Source organism: Rhipicephalus microplus, chromosome 2, assembly GCF_043290135.1.
Source record: "Rhipicephalus microplus isolate Deutch F79 chromosome 2, USDA_Rmic, whole genome shotgun sequence".
NCBI lineage: Eukaryota > Metazoa > Arthropoda > Arachnida > Ixodida > Ixodidae > Rhipicephalus > Rhipicephalus microplus.
Genome location: NC_134701.1, coordinates 160,208,961 through 160,228,729, shown reverse-complemented (window position 1 = coordinate 160,228,729; position 19,769 = coordinate 160,208,961).

Here is a 19,769-nt window from a genome sequence, read left to right as displayed (position 1 = left end):
AACCATAAGGTGCTCTGCATTGTGTAAGCCATCTGTAATGCGTTAACTCTAAGCTCGCTCGAGGCTCGCCTCGCGAAGCTACCTTGATTCATTACGCGAAAATTAAAAAAAAATGTATGTATAGCCGAGAGGCAATGGTAGAATAATTAGCGGCTTATTCGAATATTTTGCTTTATTGCCTCTGTGACTCCGCTCTTCATCAGATGCCTCCTTTTTCCTGTTCCTGTCGCGTGTCCATAACTCCACTCTTCTTCAATTGCTTTTTTTATTTTCTTTATCTCAGACAAAAATCGAGACTATACCTCGGACCTCCACCTGCACCGCATGCGCTCTTTATTTCATGTTTTTTTTTTTTTTTTTCGTGGAGCGCTTATCCCGTCTTTCCGCGCATGGGCTGAGGATGCATTTCAAAGTGCACCCCTCGTTAGTCATGGCAACTCCCGGCAGCGTTGACAAGACACCGCCACGCGACGTGTTGGCCTTTCTCTGGAATCACCCGCATTTTCGAGATTCTAGACACGAATGTAGCGACAAATTTTGTCAACACACACTAAAGAGGCAAAAAAAAAAAAGAAATCACAGCATGTCCAAGGAGCGGATGTAGTTGAGTGGGACGAAGCCTCCGTCAATCCGTTCATACGTCCGTTCGTTCTTGCGTCCGGCCGTCCGTGCGTCTATCCACGCGTCCATCCGTTCATTCATTCTTGCTTCCGGCCGTTTATGCGTTTCTCCGTGCTTCCGTGCTTGCGTCCGTCAATCCGTCCGTCCGCACGTTTATAGTGCCTAAAATATACTGGCTAGTGCACCGTCCGCGGCCTTCTAGGTGGCACCAGATTGGATGAATGTCGGCGGTGGTGGGAGTAGTGGTTAGAATAGGATAAAGGCACCTAATTTCCGCAGCCCGATCGGGAGCACGGCGCAGTGCCTTGCAGCGATGCAGCGGGGGAGGGTGTAGGGTACCTGAATGATTTCCCTCGCCCGCCACTCCATACGGAGGGGAGGGCAAGGGAAAACCATGCAGGCACCCTGGGAGGGTACCGCTGCGCCGCTCGCTTTTCTGAGCCCACTGTGTTTCCACAGCATCGGCAAGGGACCCACTGCCGGTTTTGATGCTAGAAGCGGAATATTTTTGTTCAGTGAAGCAACCGTAGGCTGATTTATTTTAATGAAACGCAATAGTGCTGGTATTCATGACGTCGGCAGAATTTATAAAGCAAAAGATTTTATTGTCTTCTACTCCCGGTGCACGGCCTCAGCGTGCCTTGGATGCTAGCATGCCCTGCCTCGAATAGTTTTAGCACTGCACAAGCTTCTTCTTAGTTTATGTCAACACGTATAGCTCAGTCGAATCATTAAAAATATTGGCACTGAGGCCCAATGTCACCCTCGAAAAGCTGCGGGTACGTACCTTCGCAGACAAGTTCTCCCAGGCTTCTTAGTGGAGATGTTCATACGACTTCGGGCTTCGAATCTTCATCATTATGCATTCCACAATCCACTCATCGTTGTACTGCATGCCTTCATGCGACTTCCGTCGTGCGGCAACAAAGCAGCTCTTGACAGCGAGTTGTTTTCGGGAAAGAGACCTAATATTACTTTAGAATGCCTCTTCACTGTCTCACTTTGCACTTTCATACGAGACAACTGCTCTTTTGCGTTCCCGAGTCTCTTCTTGGTTCTCAACAAATTGCGAAAAATGCTGTTGTTGTTGCTCTAGCTGTTTGCTGCGAAAATGTTGAGGTCCTGATTGCTTCAGCTACTCCATATATGGCGAAGTTTTGCACCAAAAAATAATAATAATAATACTGAATGGTACCCAAAAATGAACAATAAAAAAAAATCATGAGCACACTGAAATCACTTCAAATATTATGCCAATACACAGTTTCCTTACAGCAGTTTACACTGTCATTAACTGTTTACACGCACACCTTCCGTTTCTACTGTCAGTATATGCACTAACATATTTTATATATAATAATTCCTGGCTGTCTATCACAGGCGCTTATTCAGTTCGGTCACCACTTAAAAGTCTGTCAGGAAGATGTTCGCCTTTTTCTTAACGTCCATCTCAGGCCATAGTCCAGATAATTTCTTTAATGTGAGGGGCCGTCTGTCCAAACTTGCTAATTTGTTGTTTAATTTTTCTCTTTCATTTACCGCACTCCAAAAGAATATGGCGAAAATTTTCTTCTGCATGACCACAATGGCATTCTGGTGAGTTGGATCGATGTATCTTGTGCAGGAAGCTGTTTGTGTATGCTACTTCCAATCGAAGTCGGTGGATTAATGCCTCTAGGTGTCGTGAGAGGTCTGTCGCTATGAAAAATTTTCTGTGTATATCAACTTCACAAAGTACTGTTTCCTTTGATTTAGGGCTCTCAAACCTTTTCTCCATTGAACAATGGTTATATAGCTCCTTGCGTAATAAAATGTCAAATATCCGCCCCAGACATAGGGATTGCGCAATCTTATCCTTCGTTCAATGCTTTCTTCGCAAAGCTGTCAGCCTCTTCATTCCCTTTATTCCAATGTGACTGGGTATATCCATAGGAACATGATGTGGTGAACCTGCGCTGAGGCATATTCCACAGTTTCTGCAATACATTGTGCTATTTCACCATTTTTGTAAGGTGATCTCGCATTTCTGATTAGCTGAAGGGCAGGATTGCTATCCGTGCATATCACCCACTTTCGTAGCTCAAGATTTTCGCAGATAAGGTTAACTGCTTCAAAGATAGCCACCCATTCTGCTGTCGTCGATGAAGGTTTGTGCGATAGTTTGTACATTCTCTTTTCCTTAATTTTGGCTATAAAGACCGCATAGGCTGACGCTTCTTCCGTGCATGATCCGTCTGTATATATCTTCGGTCCTTCATTATGCATTATATTAAAACGACGAAGTACCATCTGTGTCGCTATTAGAGATAAAACACTAAGCATTTCGAAATTTCGAACATTTTTTTAAATATCAAGGCACCGTTCCGTCTCATGGCCGGTCCCCCATGGTGGGTTGGGCCAGGATAAAAGGGACAAACAAACAAACAAACAAACAAACAAACAAACAAACAAACAAACAGAGGTGAGAAATGTTCTTACAGTGCTTCTTTTCGGCATCATCTCTTGCGCTTTTTTTGCTTTATTTCTTTCTCTTGCAGGTCTAGTTTTGAACCGGAACCCTCCGGTACTTGCAAAAAATGCAAGGTTTTCCGTAAAATTTTTTCAGAAAAAAAAAAACACGTTTCGGAATGAGTCGTGTTTCGATGAAACTGGCTTTAAGTCACAACCACCACAACCAACTGTCAATGAAACTTCTTTGATGAGAGCTTCGGCCTCATCACTACATGTGAGTATTTTTTTTTTTGCTTTCATTCTCTCGTCCTCTTAGATATACCGTTGCGACTACTGATTGCCATTCGGGCAAAGGCTTTTCAAAGTATACCGTTCCTTCTATGAACAGGAGAGAAATTATTCGCTTCACTTTCACAGTAGGCATACGCTACTGTTCCTGCTGGCAGAGACGGCACTTTGACAGGAATATTGAGGTCTCAGAATGGGTGCCGATGGGTGCATTGTGGGTGCTGATCGAGCTTCAGTGTTTTGCCCACTTTCTCTTTCTGATTCACGGGGTGTGGTGCACTCTTCAGGCAGAAAAGAATTATCCTCAGCACAAATATATTTAATGGCAGAAATTACTTCCGAGGTATTAGCGCTGCGGCGCTTTGCTGAAATGTCTGCATGCTGAAGGCAAACATTTTTTTTGTTTTTCGTTTTGTTAGTGAAGAAAGTGCTGAGGAAATTCAGGCAATATGGTGAGCACCGCATCAGGTTCGAGGCGTGGTTTATCACGCGGGATCTTGCTGACGACGCCGTTCATAGTGATGGTGAACGTACGCTCAATAAAACTCTCATCAACGTGTTTCTCACAAACAACAGCAGTTAGTGTCAGTCTCCTGTCCGGCTATAGTTATCTCCCTCTCCCATTCCGCGAGACGTGCGTTATTTGCTGGAGCCGTGAATAATTATAATTGCTGTTTGTTCGAATGGTAACCATGCAGTTGTACAGAATGGTATGAAACAGATCCTTTCCTTCCATCGCTTTGACTTCGACGTTCTATCATTCACCTCATAGTTCCCGTTGTGAAAGGCACAGAAACACGACAACTTCTCACTCACACTTTGATGACGCGAGCAACAAACACACAACCCGGTAACAGCACTGAAAACACGAACACAGAAATCCACGCGACCCCGGGAAATCGGCTGTGTGAAGCAGACGACACATGCGGTCAGCAACCACCCGCTGCAGCACCCCTCGCGGCCACCATGGGCATTCATCCAGTTCTTTGCCAACCTCCTCCATTGAAAAGAGCTGGCGAACGGCACACTAGCCAGTATATTCTACACCGCATAGTACGTTCGTCCATGCTTCTCTCCGTCGGTCCATGCTTTCGCCCGTGCGTCCGTTCGTGCGTACGTTCGTCCGTCAGTTCTTTCGTCCGTGTGTTCGAGTGTCTGTCTGTCTGTCTGTCTGTCTGTCTGTCTGTCTGTCTGTCTGTCTGTCTGTCTGTCCGTCCATCCATCCGTCCATCCATCCATCCATCCATCCGTCCATCCATCCATCCATCCATCCATCCATCCATCCATCCATCCATCCATCCATCCATCCATCCATCCATTTATCTATCCAACCATCCATCCATCCGTCCGTCCATCTGGCGTGCGAGATGCGAGATAGTGGTACTTGGAGCCCATCTAGTGGAGACTCCAAGTACCGTCATCTGGAGTCTTTTCATCATATATCACATACAAGTACAGCCATCCAGCAGGCATTCCAAGGACTAAACGAGAGGTGACACAGCCGGGCTAAAGGAGCGGCACGGGCGTACTCTCCAGAGAATGCGCGCGTGCCGCTCCTCTAGCCCAGCCGTGGCCAGGCCGAACACGAAAAGCGGCGAAACATTCGACACGAGTCGGGCACGTTATGACAGTGCCTATACCTGCGACAAGGGGCAGGAAACAACCACGAAATGACAGCAGCGAAGTACCGACGTAAACAGATGGAAAAAGGAGGACCCGCGGTCCACGTAAACGAGACAAATGAGTAAGTACTGACACACGGAGTAGAAGACGGGACTTCGTTTTCGACCTGTAATCGATAGCGCCCTCTGTCGGATCCTTCGGAAAGGATCCGCGGGGTGCCGGGTGCATTCCGGTGGGTATTAGGAGCTGCGGAACACGCGGAATCGACGGCCTGAGGCACGTAGGTACATATAGTGTATGGCACACGGAACATCGCTCACGTAACACACAGGGAGAGCGCTTTGTAGTTTGGCGCTTAGCCTAGCCAAAGAAAGAAAAGCATGCGGCTCCTCTCTGAAAGGTTATGATCCTTCCTCTGCTGGTTGGGGAAGCAGGTTAGTTAGCTATATGACGTCGGCGTGGTTGTTGGAGCAGTTGTAACAGAGCGAGAAAAAAGGAAAACAAAAAGAAAGCAAACGTGACTTACACGAGAATCGCTCTGCGATAAACATCTCTAGCCAAATTGCTCGTCGTTTCATTTTTATTCTATTTTTAGTTTTAGCTTTTTTTGTTAACGTTCAAGACCAGAGTTCGCCTTCAAGCTATGCACTTCTTGAGACATTAATCTTAGCATTCCGCGTTCTTTAGAAGCGTGCCGATTTATCTCCGAACAATTCGTGCGTGCAACTGGTCATTCGGTATAGGCTTTTCTCGTCTTAAGTACCGAAATAAAGATATTATTTTCTTTTCTTTTTCTTAAGCATCTGAGGCACATTTTGCTGGTGACTGGATGTGAAGAGGCGACCGCACTGATGTGAATGAAATGTTCAGAGGTTGGAGCGGGGGGTTGACGACAGAATAACTATTGTGCCGGAAAAGCAAGTCGAAAGCTTCGATCAATACGGTTCCGTTAAAACGGAGGGAACTGCGTAAGGAAGAATTTTCTACCTACTTGCTATATTACGGGCTTTACGTCGTTAGTAAACAAAAGCAGCATAATGGGGTAGAAATTGCATAGGATAAAAAATTTCTAGATGATAAATGTCATACAACACACGATGGAACCGAAAACAATAGTAGTAATATGAAGAGGCATGAGACGACAGCAGGGTGACATCAGAGACAAGACAAATGCTTATATTGTTGTTGGCATAAAGCGTAAAAAAGGAAACCCACCTTGGCTGGCGATGGAACTTGATGAAAAGATAGCTGATGATTAGAGCGACAGGATTGGTACCAAGGGTTAAGAAACGCTATCCGGGAGAGCAGAGGGTTAGGCAGGGCATTGGAATTTAGAAATTTTCAGGCAAGAAATGGAATAAGGTCCTAACAATAAGTAGCCTGAGTGTCTTGGTCTTGGTTTATGATGACGGATAGCACAGTGCGCCAAAGCACAAAATAAAATCAATGAAACTAAATCTGCATGTATTGAATAACTGAATAAAAAGTATTCATAAGGTTATATGAATCCTCTGCAGTCGATTGAAGATCGAAGAGGACGGCAAAGGGCTGAATGGTTGCGGGTGTAAGTGTGGGGTTTAACCGAGTTTGGTCAAACCGATCATATCCCACAACGGCGACAACGAAGCTGATAAAAACCGATAAGATTTGGATCCGTATGCGACTGGGTTCGATAGGGTTAATCATCCTACGGTTCGAACAACAATGACATGTTTATTTTTTCTGTCTCCGTTACAATGGACAGGTAATCCACAGACGGCCACCGATGTCACCATCCTCTGCCTTCCAAGCCAAGTGGGAACCATCCCCTCCGCCTGTGGGTGTTATGCAGCTGTTGTTGTGCTCCCACATAATATCGCATCGCGACGATTACCCGTACTGGATAATTGGAGTCCACAACACGCTCGAAGAAGTTATCGAGGCTCAACAAACAGCACAGGTTGCCAGGGTTTCGATCACACCAGCGGGGAGAAAGATTCTGGTTCACACATGGAGTAAACACCCTCACGCTCGAAGTGCAAAACACGCCACTTGATGATTGTATACGCTCTCGCATCGAAGTGTGTCTCCTTCCACGAAATATGCATCCACAGTACAATGTGGACAGGCGTGTCACTCGAGCCTCCTCTCTTTTAGCTCAAGCTCACAAACAATCGTCTGTTTCATGCTTTGTTGATGCCGCCCAGTATGGCGTTTCCGCTCGCTTTGCGGTAGTATCCGTAGATACTAAGGGTCAGATTTTATCCTCGGTGTCGGTTCGAACCCCTTCTTCTTACAAAGCAGAACAGATGGCCATTGCACTAGCACTCCTTGATCCACAAAGGACTGAAATTTACGCGGACTCTAAATCCGCTGCTAGGGCCTTTGCTTCTGGTTCCGTGGGCAAGAAACTTAGGGGCGAAGCTTTTTAAAGCGGCAGATATTTGTCCCTCGTAGTCGTAGTCGTAGTGTGTAACAAGTGTTACATTTGGATCTACAAGGTGGTGCCGGTGGGAAATTTCTCCTGTGCTTTGTTGAACAACAAAAGTTCGTGGTGTGCGCGCTAACTAAAAGCCGAATGCTCCTGTCTCTCATTCCCCATTAGCAGCCATTGGCATGTACATTGAGCACTATCTGACAAGAAAGGGTTGCTACGTTATACTTGCTGGGTATAACCTCCTTAGTTTTAGAAAGCTTTAGCGAGCGTTGAACCGCAGTGCCATGAATACAATAAACTAGTATATACCATGAACTCGAGGTGGTTAAAGGTGGGAAGTAGATACGAAGCGCAAGCCGTAATAAAGTAAAAGCCGAATCCGCCGGTCTCTCATTTACCATTAGCAGCCGTTCGCGTGTGCATTGAGCATTATCTGACAGGAAAAGGTTGCTACGTTATACTCGCTGGGCGTAACCTCCTTGGTTTTAAAAAGGTTTAGCGAGCGTTGGGCCGCAGTGCCACGAATACAGTGCACTAGTATATACCATGAACTCGAGCTGGTTAAAGGTGGGAAGTAGACCCGAAGCGCAAGCCGTAAGAAAGTGTGCGTGTTCCACCTCTCGTTTAGTCCTTGGAATGTCCGCTGGATGGCGGTGCTTCTATATGGGGAATATTGCCCCCGTGGCAGCGGTAGAGGTCGGACGTGTTTTTGGAGAGCTCCGGTATGACAGCTACAGATAAGTGTTTTTTGCATGTTTCCAGCTTGCCTCTGTATGCAGCGTTATGAGAACGTAAGGTGCTAGCGTAAAGCTTGATTAGGTCTAGTACGGTGTACGTTTTTTTTTTTTAGTATTTTGTACTGTGTCTTTTTTTCTCCAGCCACCACGTGGCCGAGGCCTGCGCGTAGACCGACCACGTGCATGCGCAGGTGCTGTGAAGCGTAGCGTATTTATTTATTATTGTGGTTCTTTTTGGCTTAGACCAGTGTATTTTAGTACAGTTTTCTAACACGTGGGCATCGGTAAACTGAGCTAGCCATGGTCAAAAAGACCGTAAAGTGTTCAGAGTGCGGGGTAGGGTGGAAGGTGGAAATTAGTGCGGAGGAGAAAGCAGAAGATGACGCCAAGTGTAGACAGTGCGAGTTCGAGGAGAAAATGAAAAATATGATGGCGGTCCAGAGTGGGCTCATGGAGAAAATCGCAGAGCTGGAGAATGCATTGGCGAAGGAGCGAGAGAAAACGTCAGCCATGGAAGAAAGGCTCCGGGCAGCCGAGAAGGGCCTATCGAAGGTCGTGAAAGGGAACGAAGACGCAGGTGACGGCGGAAGCATTATGGCGACGACCCCCCGTGCGGGAGAGATGAAGGAAACAGGCATGACAAAGGCAGATACATTGGCCACAGGGCCCAGCTACCGGGAAGTAGTTTTGAGGGAGGGAGGGAGCAAACCAGCAGCCGTGACTCACGCTAGTCACCTAGTCAGCAGCCAGGTGCAGGTTTCAGAAGGAATGTCTGAACAGGTCATCATCGCCGGTGACTCAAATTTAGTCCGATGCGCAGCGGCAATCAAAGAAAGGGTGAAAGGCGACAAGAGAGTTGCGATAGGGACGTTCCCAGGACAAACGCTGGGGACAGTAATGAGTCAAGCGGGTGAAAGACTCGCAGCTAAAGCAAACAAACGTAACCTCGTTGTAATTGCGGGAGGGTTAAATGACGTCCTGAAAACAGAATCGTCAGGACTAGCGACGACCTTGGCGAAAGGGGTGGATGACATGCGCACCGTGTCCCCCCAGGTGCAAATTGTAGTATGCACAGTACCGGAAGTACCAGTACGCAACGTCAACCTGCAAAGAGCGGTTGTCGACGCAAACAAAGAGATATGGCGAATTAGTCGAGAGAAGGGTTTCGAGGTAGTGGATTTAAACAGGGAAGTGCACAGGTGGGGTGGATTCCAAAGAGACAAGATTCATTTCGATAAGAGGCTTGGACACGAGGTGGGCTGGCGACTGGCAGGACGCGCAGTAGCTTTTTTGGGGGGCTCACGGGCCCTTCGGAGTCCGGGGTAGCTCGTAACAGGGAAAACAACCAGGAGGACGCTTTGACAGGTAGAATTGCGAAAAACCAGAAAAAAGGTAAAAGAAAAAGGAAAAAGGCGCGTGTTGCAATTAGTTACATAAACATGCAGGGTGGCAGAAAGAAGGCAAAATGGTTAGATATTGAGGAGCAGTTAAACAAAGAACAGATAGGCGTGTATGCGGTTACAGAAACACACCTTAGAGACTTGGAAGAGCCACCACTTATTAAAAATTATGTTTGGGAAGGGTGTAACAGGACCATATCGGAAAGGAAAGGTGGGGGTGTAGGAATGCTAATTCACCGCGGAGCCAAATGGGTTAGAGTGAAACAGACGTGTTTAGAGCACCTCTGGGTTCTGGGCACAGTAGGTGGAAAGGAAACGTGGCTAGGGGTAGCCTACTTGTGGACGGGGAATAACTGCAGAGAAAAGAATCAGGAGATAGTGGATTGCATGAGTGCGGATATTAAGGAATTTGGTAATGGGGCCGAAATCATCCTTCTAGGGGACATGAATGCCCACATACATGACCTTGACGGATATTCAGACACCAATGGGAAGTTATTACTAGATCTTTGCGAGCAACATAGTCTGGAGATAGTTAACACGGGGCCTAAATGTGACGGCCAGATCACATGGGAAGTCGGAAACAAGCAATCAAGTATTGATTATTGTCTCATGACTGAAGGAATTTACCACAAACTGACAGAAATGAGGATAGACGAGGAAGGCATTAACAGCTTGGGTAGTGATCATAAACGAATAACATTACAAATGGGATACGAAACTGAAAATATGAGCATGGAATCAAAGTCTGGCAGCTCGTATTTAAATGACAAACAAATAATAAATATAGCCGCAAGAGTCGAGGAAGAAGTAGGCGAAATACCAGGCAAGGACTGGGAGTATAGTGAGCTGTTACATCTAATGACGAAGGAGATAGGGAAAGAGAAGAAAACTGTTTGCTGGAAAGGAAAAAGGAAGCCAAAAAGTTGGTGGAACAAGGAAATCCGGGAGGCGATCGAGAAGCGACGCGAAGCATCACGGGAGCATAGAAAGGCAAAAAAGGAGAAGCGGCCGCAGGACGAAGTCAAAAAATATGGGAAATATATTTAGAGAAAAAATCCCTTGTACAGAAATTGGTAGAGGCAAAAATTAAAGGTGAAAGTGAACGCTGGATGACAGAGATACACGAAAAAAAGGAGGCCGCGCCTAGGATTTTTTGGAGCCACATAAAGGCGCTAGGTAGGAAGTCTGTCACAACGCAACAACATATTCTAGATGAAGGAGGAAATCAATTGGAAGGGTACGAAGCGCTAGGTTACATCCAAAAGGTAACAGCCGATTCGTTTCAAAAGAGCGTCCAGGTGATCTCCCCGGTGAGTAAAAGTGTGGCGGAGAAAGCAACAGAGGAAGAGCTAGTACTTGATAATTTCAACTGGAAAAAGGCCGAAGGAAAAATTCCAAAGCGCACTGCCGCGGGTTTAGATGGGATTCCCGTTAGCCTCATTAACGAACTAGGACATAACACTAAAGAAGCATTGTTAAAAGCAGTAGAAAAAAAGCTTAAAGGACGGACAAATACCGGACAGTTGGCGACAAAGTAGAATGAACTTAATCTATAAAGGCAAGGGAGAAAAGGACAAGATTCGCTCGTATAGACCACTAACCATTACATCGGTACTATACAGGTTGGCGATGCAAGCAGTAAAAATGAAAATAGAAACATGGGCCGAACATAACGATATTTTGGGAGAACTTCAGAACGGATTTCGAGTCGACAGGCGGTTAGACGATAACCTGTTTGTTCTCACTCAGTGTATAGAAATATCTAAAATAGAGAATAGGCCCTTGTACGTGGCTTTTCTAGACATCACTGGGGCATACGACAACGTTAATCAGGAAATTTTGTGGGATATATTGAAAGGAATGGGCATGGGCGACGACTGTATACAGCTTTTGAGGGAGATATACCGAGAAAATACAGTTTGCATAGAGTGGGAAGGAATGCGTAGCAAAGAGAACGTTGAGGTTAGCAGGGGTCTGAGACAGAGATGTCCTTTGTCCCCGCTGTTATTCATGCTGTACATGGTGAGTATGGAAAAAGCGCTAGAAGGTAGCAACATTGGTTTTAATCTGTCACACAAACAGGGCGGCACGATGATTGAGCAGAAGCTTCCAGGTTTATTTTATGCGGACGATATCGTCTTATTTGCGGACAGTCGAGATGATATACAGCAGCTGGCGAATATATGCGGAAGGGAAGGTGAAGCTCTTGGACTAAGATTCAGTGTAACGAAGTGTGGATTGATGGTATTCAATGATCCCTGTGATCAGACGGTGTCCATACAAGGCCAAGAAATACCGAGGGTAAGTGAATACAAGTACCTTGGAGTATGGGTAAATGAGAGTGATAGATACATGGAGGTACAGGAAAAAGCCTCGGCAGCAAAAGGAAAGAGGAATGCGGCAATAATGAAGCACAGAGCGTTGTGGGGATACAATAGGTATGAGGTGCTTCGAGGTCTGTGGAAGGGTGTAATGGTTCCAGGGCTTACTTTTGGGAACTCAGTGGTGTGCATGAGGGCAGAGGTGCAATCGGGAATGGATGTAAATCAAAGGACTGTGGGACGCCTCGCGTTGGGTGCTCACGGGAAGACGACAAACGAGGCTGTAAAGGGCGATATGGGGTGGGCAGGTTTTGAGGCGAGGGAAGCGCAGAGCAAAATAAGGTTCGAAGAAAGGCTAAGAAATATGAAGGAGAGTAGATGGGCAGAGAAGGTGTTCCGTTATTTGTATAGGAAGAGCGTGGACACACAGTGGAGAAAAAGAACTAGAAGACTCACTAGTAAATATACGGCTGGTATTGTAAGCCATATGTCAACAAAGAGCGTTAAGGGAAAAGTCAGGGAGGCGGAGAGGATTTACTGGATGGCAGCTATGGAGAAAAAACCGGCTTTGAGTAACTACCGAAAGGGCAAAAATGAAATAAGGAGGGAGGCATTTTACGATAATTCAAGGGGAAGCGCTTTACTGTTTGAAGCGAGATCGGGTTGCCTTAGAACGCGTAGTTATAAAGCAAGATTCAGTAAAGAAGAAGAACAATGCACATGCTGCGGGAAAGATAAGGAAACGGCGGAGCATGTTCTGATTGAATGTGGAGATATCCACCCAGGTGTACGTTTGGGCACGAGCCTACAGGAAGCCTTGGGTTTTAGGGACAACAATGGAAAGCTGAACACACCCGCGATTGAAATAAGTAAGAGACGGTTAGAGTATTGGTGGCAGAAAATTAGAGAGAAAGGACAAAAATAAATATTGGAAAAATAAAATATGGACAGTGTGCCGTAAATGGCAGAGAACTTAAGCTGAAAATTTACCTTTTTTTCCATTAAGATAGAATTTATCGAAGTAGAGGCATTAGGCCAACATAAAAAAAGAAAAAAGGTTTCTTTTTTTTTGTCGAGCCTGGTGGCATACTTGTCACCACCCCGTTATAAAGGGGACGCTCATAGCATCCATCCATCCATCCATCCAATATATGATGAAAAGATGCGAGATGGTGGTACTTAGAGTTTTGAATAGATGGACGAACAGACACATAGACAGATGCATGGATGGACGTATGAACGGACGCAGGGGTGGATGCATGGACGAACGCAGGGACGGACGCACGAACAGACGCACGCATGGACGGGCGGATGTACGCATGGACGGTAACACAGACGGACGCATGGACGGACGGAAGTAAGAACAAATGACGGACGAATGCTTCGCCCCACACTCCATCATTCACTCCGTGGATATGGCGCCAATTTTTTTAGAACTCTCGCTCACAAGGAACTCACCCACCACACTATTATTTGGTTCCCTGCTCAATTTGGCTTCAAGGTTGCGGGGGCCTTCCAAATGTCAACGAGCTGGCCCACTCCAAGGCACGAGGCTTCACTTACCGCGCCGGGACTTGTGCTTCTCAGACAGAGGAACCAGCCCCCAACCTTCATTTTATGGACATTTTGATTCAACGAGATCACGAAGCACTATCAATTACGTCGTCGGTTCTTTTCATTGCCACACGAAAAAATGTCTAGGCTACAGGCCATCTCTCTTGGCATGCTTCAGACGGGAACATACCGTAGCCTCGTCACCTATAGGCATTACTCTCATATTTCAGAACTTTTTGCGGACTGCCACAATCGCAGTGATTTTAACCATATGCTCTGGATGTGCCCGACTTTACAAGAATAATATGAAGAACTTTCCGAAAATTCGTTTCATTTAATGCTCACGAGTCCAGTTCTCATACATCAACTCAAGGCTGTCCAGAAGGTCCACGATGTGGCGGTAAGGCTAGGCCTCCCCGTCCCTACGTGGGAGCGGCCCGCGATCCTACCCCTATAAAACGGGGGTGGAATCCTTCAGGACCCCAATAAAGTTTTTCATCCATCCATCCATCTCTGTCGCGCTTATGGCGGAACTGCGTCAAGGCGCATCTGCTCAGCGTGGGCACACAGCTCTTCGTAAACTGAAGACGACGACGATCGCATGCCTTTGGTATAAACACCATTTTTACTTGTGGTACATTACCATTGTAAAAATCGATGGTGCTCCTCCAGAAGGGCCGAGATATCAGTTACCAGAATTCGATGCCGAGTCCCCCACTGAGCATTTACCTGCACAGGTCTGGAGTGGTGCGGCCAGCTATATGCCCCCATTGCAATGAGGGTGGATCTTTTGGTCATTTGTTTCTAAAGTGCAGATTCACTAATCAGAGGAACGATCATTTGTTTCTATAAAGTGCAGAATTATCACTAATCAAAGAGAAAGACTTTTAAACAAACCGCTTCGGAGGTTGAGACCAAATTTGTCTCTTCCGGTTCTTCTTTCCTTAGGGGCAACCGTGCTGGGTTTTGGCCACAGGGGCGTTTGCGAGGCCGTGCGATTTACTACGAGAGACAAGACGAATTGAATGCCAAGTTCATTGAAATCCAACATACTATTCAAGAAAAATTGGTAATCTTCTTCCTAATTCCTCTTCCTAATTATTAAAAAAGAGATATTTCATACGCTATAAAAATCAAGCATATTCATTAAAACATTAGTCATTTTTCTTTTTTTTCTGACAAGTCTAACATAATCTAAGGAATATATTAAAGCTATCTATAGCTGAACCTTTTGAAAATGTGAACCAATCCTTTGATATAACGAAGCACCACTTGTTTTATGGCCGATACCCCGTGGTGGGTTGCGCCAGGGTAAAATCTTCAATCAATCAATCAATCAATCAATCAATCAATCGATCTATCGATCAACTTGGGGCCCTGGCTTGCGTCCGCCACGTTAATTCAGGGGCGACGAGGATGGGATATTCCTCCGGTATAATTTTCTGCTGAAGCCGGCGGACGACTAGGAGACATGGGATCTCACCCATCACTTTACGACGAAGCAGCGGGAAGTTCTGGTACGTACCGGTTCACCAAGGTTGGCACCGGTGCCCCTAAAGTATGGTACCGATATTGTCTTGCAAAGGATGCAGGCCTTTTTCGTTGATGCGGTGGCCCAGAAATGTCACTTGCTTTTCTCGGAACCTGCCTTCGGTTTTGTTTAGCTTTAGGCCACTGTTCTGCAGACGTTGGAATACTTGTCGCAATACAGACATATCGTGCTTGTTTTCCGCGACGAATGATGCCATCCAGGCAGACTATAACTCCTGGCTGGCCTTGGAAGACTGATTTCAATCGCTCTTGGAATTACTGCAACCTCATAGAGCTCTGCTCTAAAATACAGGTAAGTGCAATTGCAGGCCAGCACGTGCAGTTAGCTGCAATAAAGCTTCTTGCGTGAACGTGACTTCTGTGTGAAGCGTGTGAGTCACTTTCACTTGACAAGCGGCTGCTAGCGAACACGGTGCAGAAACTGTCTTGCTTCGGCGTGCAGCAGTTTGAGGGAACGCGAGTTCAAATGCTAGTGCACATCTTAGTCGCTTAGAAAGGAGAATGCAAACACGTGTTTTGGGAGCAGTTGCCGGAGCCCATGCTGAAAACGTCATCAGGTTGAAAAATATAACAAGGGACGAAGCTTACGGCTTGTTTTTCTGCCTTCAGCATTCCGGGTTCCTCTATGTGCGCAGCAAGGGACGCAACCACACGTCGTCATTGCTATTATCAGCTAATACACGCCGATACGTCTTACGTATACGTAACCATACGCTTACTGCGCCGCGCTCGAGCCTCTAACATGGCGGTGTGCACACGACGGCCGTCAGATGACAGCAATTTTGCATACAGGCTATCAAGGTCGTTTAGAGAGAGAGATAGGTTTATTTACAGAAAGGCAGAGAAGTCGGCCTGAACCATAGCTTGCTCTAGCCCGCTACTCCACACTGGGGTAAGGGAAAGGGGAAAAGAAAGAATACTGGATGACGATGGTGAGATAGAGAGATGAGGATGTAGTATTCTTTCTAGCTGAGACAAACTTTATAGGTCGATATAGTCCAGTTGCTTCCAAAAAACTTATAACCGCTCCTATGACCACAATTGCACTGTTGGTGTCTGGACAAGGGCCCAGCACGGTCTCATCAATTAATGACCTACTGCGATATCGTTCAGTAGAAGAAATCAGTGTGTGTCGTTCACGTGCGTATGCTGGGCAGACACAAAATATGTGCTCATGTGTTTCTGGCACATCACAGTGTTCACAATTAGGACCGGTGTCACTGCAGCCGATGATATGTGCGTAACGTCTGGTGTACGCCACACCAAGACGAATGCGGTGGATCATACTTGTGAGTTGCCGTTTCAGTTTAGGGGGCATGGTGAACCTCATTTCCGGGTGCCATTTGTGAAGTCGCTGGTGTCGCCGTTCCGGTTTGGTCCAGTGCTGAAGTGTGTAGCTGCGCATCACGCAGCGAAGCAGGGCGTTCATGTGAGCTCGTGGAAACGCAATGCGTACTTCAAGGGCATTGCTTAAAGCATTTTTTAGCTTCAGAACCTGCCTCTTCGTTTCCCATCACGCCTCAATGCGCAGGAATCCACTGGAAAGTGATAAGATGGCCATTTGTTGAAGCAACCTGAATAAATTCTGCAATTTCTATTGCCAAACTGTAGTAAGGACCTTGCTTCATGATGCAATCAATGGTTTGCAAAGCGGGTTTGGCATCGCAGAAAATTATCCAGGCTCGAGGTCACTCTCCAGAAATAAATCTTATTGCCTCCCGGATAGCGACAAGCTCTGCGGCAGTTGATGTGTTTTATGGTCCACTATGAATCGTCGAGCGATATGCATGTCTGGGATGGTCCCGTCTTGGTGGTCCCGTCAGTGTACACGTGCAGAGAATCACTGCACGTTGTATAAATGTGATATAGTGTCAGTTGTCTGAAGCCAACAGAAGAAATGAGCGACTTCTTCGTAATTCCGGGTATCGTATAAAACAAACAGGTAGTTTAGGCAGGATCCACGGAGGCACTGCAGGGACATTTGGCGGAAAAAACCTTGATGGTATAATATTCTCATGCCGCGATATTACTCTTGAGAAACTGCATTTTGGGTGAGTGGTGGGTAGTACTTATAGTGGGTGCTGTCTGTGTCGGCTCAGCAATCGAAGGTGAACTCTAAGCGGCTTGCAGAGCATGTATGCACTGACGGGACAAGCCCGATTGATTGATTGATTTGTTGGGTTTAACGTCCCAAAACCACCATATGATTATGAGACACGCCGTAGTGGAGGGCTCCGGAAATTTTGACCACCTGGGGTTCTTTAACGTGCACCCCGGAACAAGCCCGAGCGTCTCCTATTGTCCCATTTGTTGAAGTACAGCGTGGTAGACCCAAGCACAATCGTAAGCATTGAGCTTGAACACTATCTAGCGTCTTCACACAACTAGGTCTCATATTGGAGAGCACCGGCATGCTGTATCGAATGTATCCCACAAATAGAACATTGTACAATTGAAGTTGCGATGATTCTGATGGGCCCCATAAGGTCGTTTATCATTCTGTTATGGTGATTATGACTCAGGCATGCGCTTGAAGATGCCTTGGGATGCCGTGTCCTCTCCCATAAATCACTTGTAAGTTGGCAGCAGTTTTGTTTCGTCTGGCTCTCGTTAATTAGTGCCGCCAAATTATCATCAAACCTATGCAACAACTAGTCGAAAACCGCGTTTCAGACAGAACTGCATGTCGAAACGTAGACTGTACGACACCCTGTAGTCGCGGAATGAGATAAAGACATTTTAAAAGATACCTTTTTTTGTGCTGTCACTTTTCGCTGCACTACAAACGACGAAAAAAGGCCACCCGGAAAAGCAACGAGGAGAGATTAACAAGCAGCCATACAAACTGCGTAATCGAGCCCACACACACTTCATGAGCCACATTTCTCTTTCTCTGTCCCTCGTTCAATACTTAATCATTGATGCTGCCGTCTGAGCACTCCACTCGCCTCTGAGAGTGGTAGACCTTGCAGAATCCCAACGCACGGTGGTGGCCACGAACGCCAGGAGCGGTTTCCAGCTGTCTGACTAACGCTCTGAGGGTGTCGTCGGCGACTACATTCCTGCGAGTCGAGTCGTCTTCTCTGCCCCCGCTATTTGGAGACATCGGCAAGTAAGTCACGTAGAAGTGTCTGTGCGAAGCATCGACGATATCGAGTCACGTACACTGTATATAACATACCTACGTGGCAATCGACATCGGTAGAGTGTCCCCTTACGCCTCAGCCCCCCTCGACCAATAACGGCTGTATGGCGCTGGAGCAGGCGGCTTGTTTTTTGTACCGTTCAATCTAAAAGCTTGTCGTGTGGTTCTGAAAAGAGGGTGTCTGTCGAAATTCCACTGAAGCCAAAATCAGTGCTCTCTGATACCATCTAAATCAACGAGCATTATGGAAAAAAGGAAAAAAAAAACTTACAGAATACCTAAGAGCTTCGAAGGAAATGAACGAAACTGCACTACTCCGAATTTCGTGCTTCTCCTGAATATCTATACTCATCAAACAAGTGAAGAACAAGCTTCCCATTACTCTTTTGTCCCATGAACGGTAAGCTTATTGTATTTTTTGTTAGCTCTATATTTATTACCGTATCTGAACTTGAATTACGTTGTATAAGCCTAACACCGTCCCCGTGTTCGTAACCATATATGGGTTGTAGTTAAACGGACCGACAACTGATTTTTTTTTCGACCCAGTTTTTTTTTCGGCGCGACAAAAAGCTTACCCTTCGTAGTGTTTGTAGATGTCATAGTTAATCCCAAAAGCACTTAGTCATTTTATAAGCACTAATTTTCGATATGAAAGGCTCTGAATACAGACGTGCCCCTTTGTTTAGCAACGCTGAGAATTGATAGCGATGTCGGAAGCCCTGCGCATGATGTCGTTGTTCTGCTTTCGCAGTAGTTCTTTTCAAACTATTTAATGAACAAATATCATTATCATCAATTCCTTCAATATTCTTACTAAATACTAACCCAACTCGTTCCGCGCAGCATAACAACTTCATTCTTGCTGCCATAGACCTTTGCGGTCATATCATCATGGAATACATTGCCATTTGTAATAAAAATTTTTAAAAAACTTAAATTTTGCCATGAATTGAAAAATATTTTTGTTATGCGACGCTCACTCTTCTGCCTAACTGGTTTCTCTTTCACCACGGCATTCTCTTTTTAGTCTCTTGTTTTTTTCTGTATGGCGTTATGCCATTTACATAGATAGATATATATATTTTTACAGTTTACATTCGGGATTGCATATAGATGATGTTAACATCGTCATTTAATTGTACCTGTAGTTCGTTTTTTGTAACCTTGTAAGCTATTACTTTTGCCACTGTTGTTGCCAATAAAATACTTATGTCTACGTTTCGTAGGAGGTTCCATTTCAGTGTATACTACGGGACCTCCTTCTGTATATCCTTTTTTGCACATCTTATTATGAAATAATGAAACTTGATCCGATCGATTGATTGAACTATGCTTAATCACATTTATTCTGTGCATTACAACTATTTTTTGAAAATTGCAAGGCACTACACTGAGACCATGTGGCTTTATAGAGCTTCTCTGCATTTGTACCTCGTTGCGTGCGCCTGCACCCAACGTAGTTACGCCTGTGTCGTGGATGGCTTGTCCCGTCGTCGAATAGTCTCTCGACACACGAGCCAAGCCAAGTCACCGAAAATGTCACTGCGCGTATGCGCGGCCGCGCGGCCTGTGCTGACTAGTAGTACACGTCACTTCTGAGACACATTGTAAATAGAAAAACCACGTGACTCAGAAATCTTAGCGACTCGAAACCTG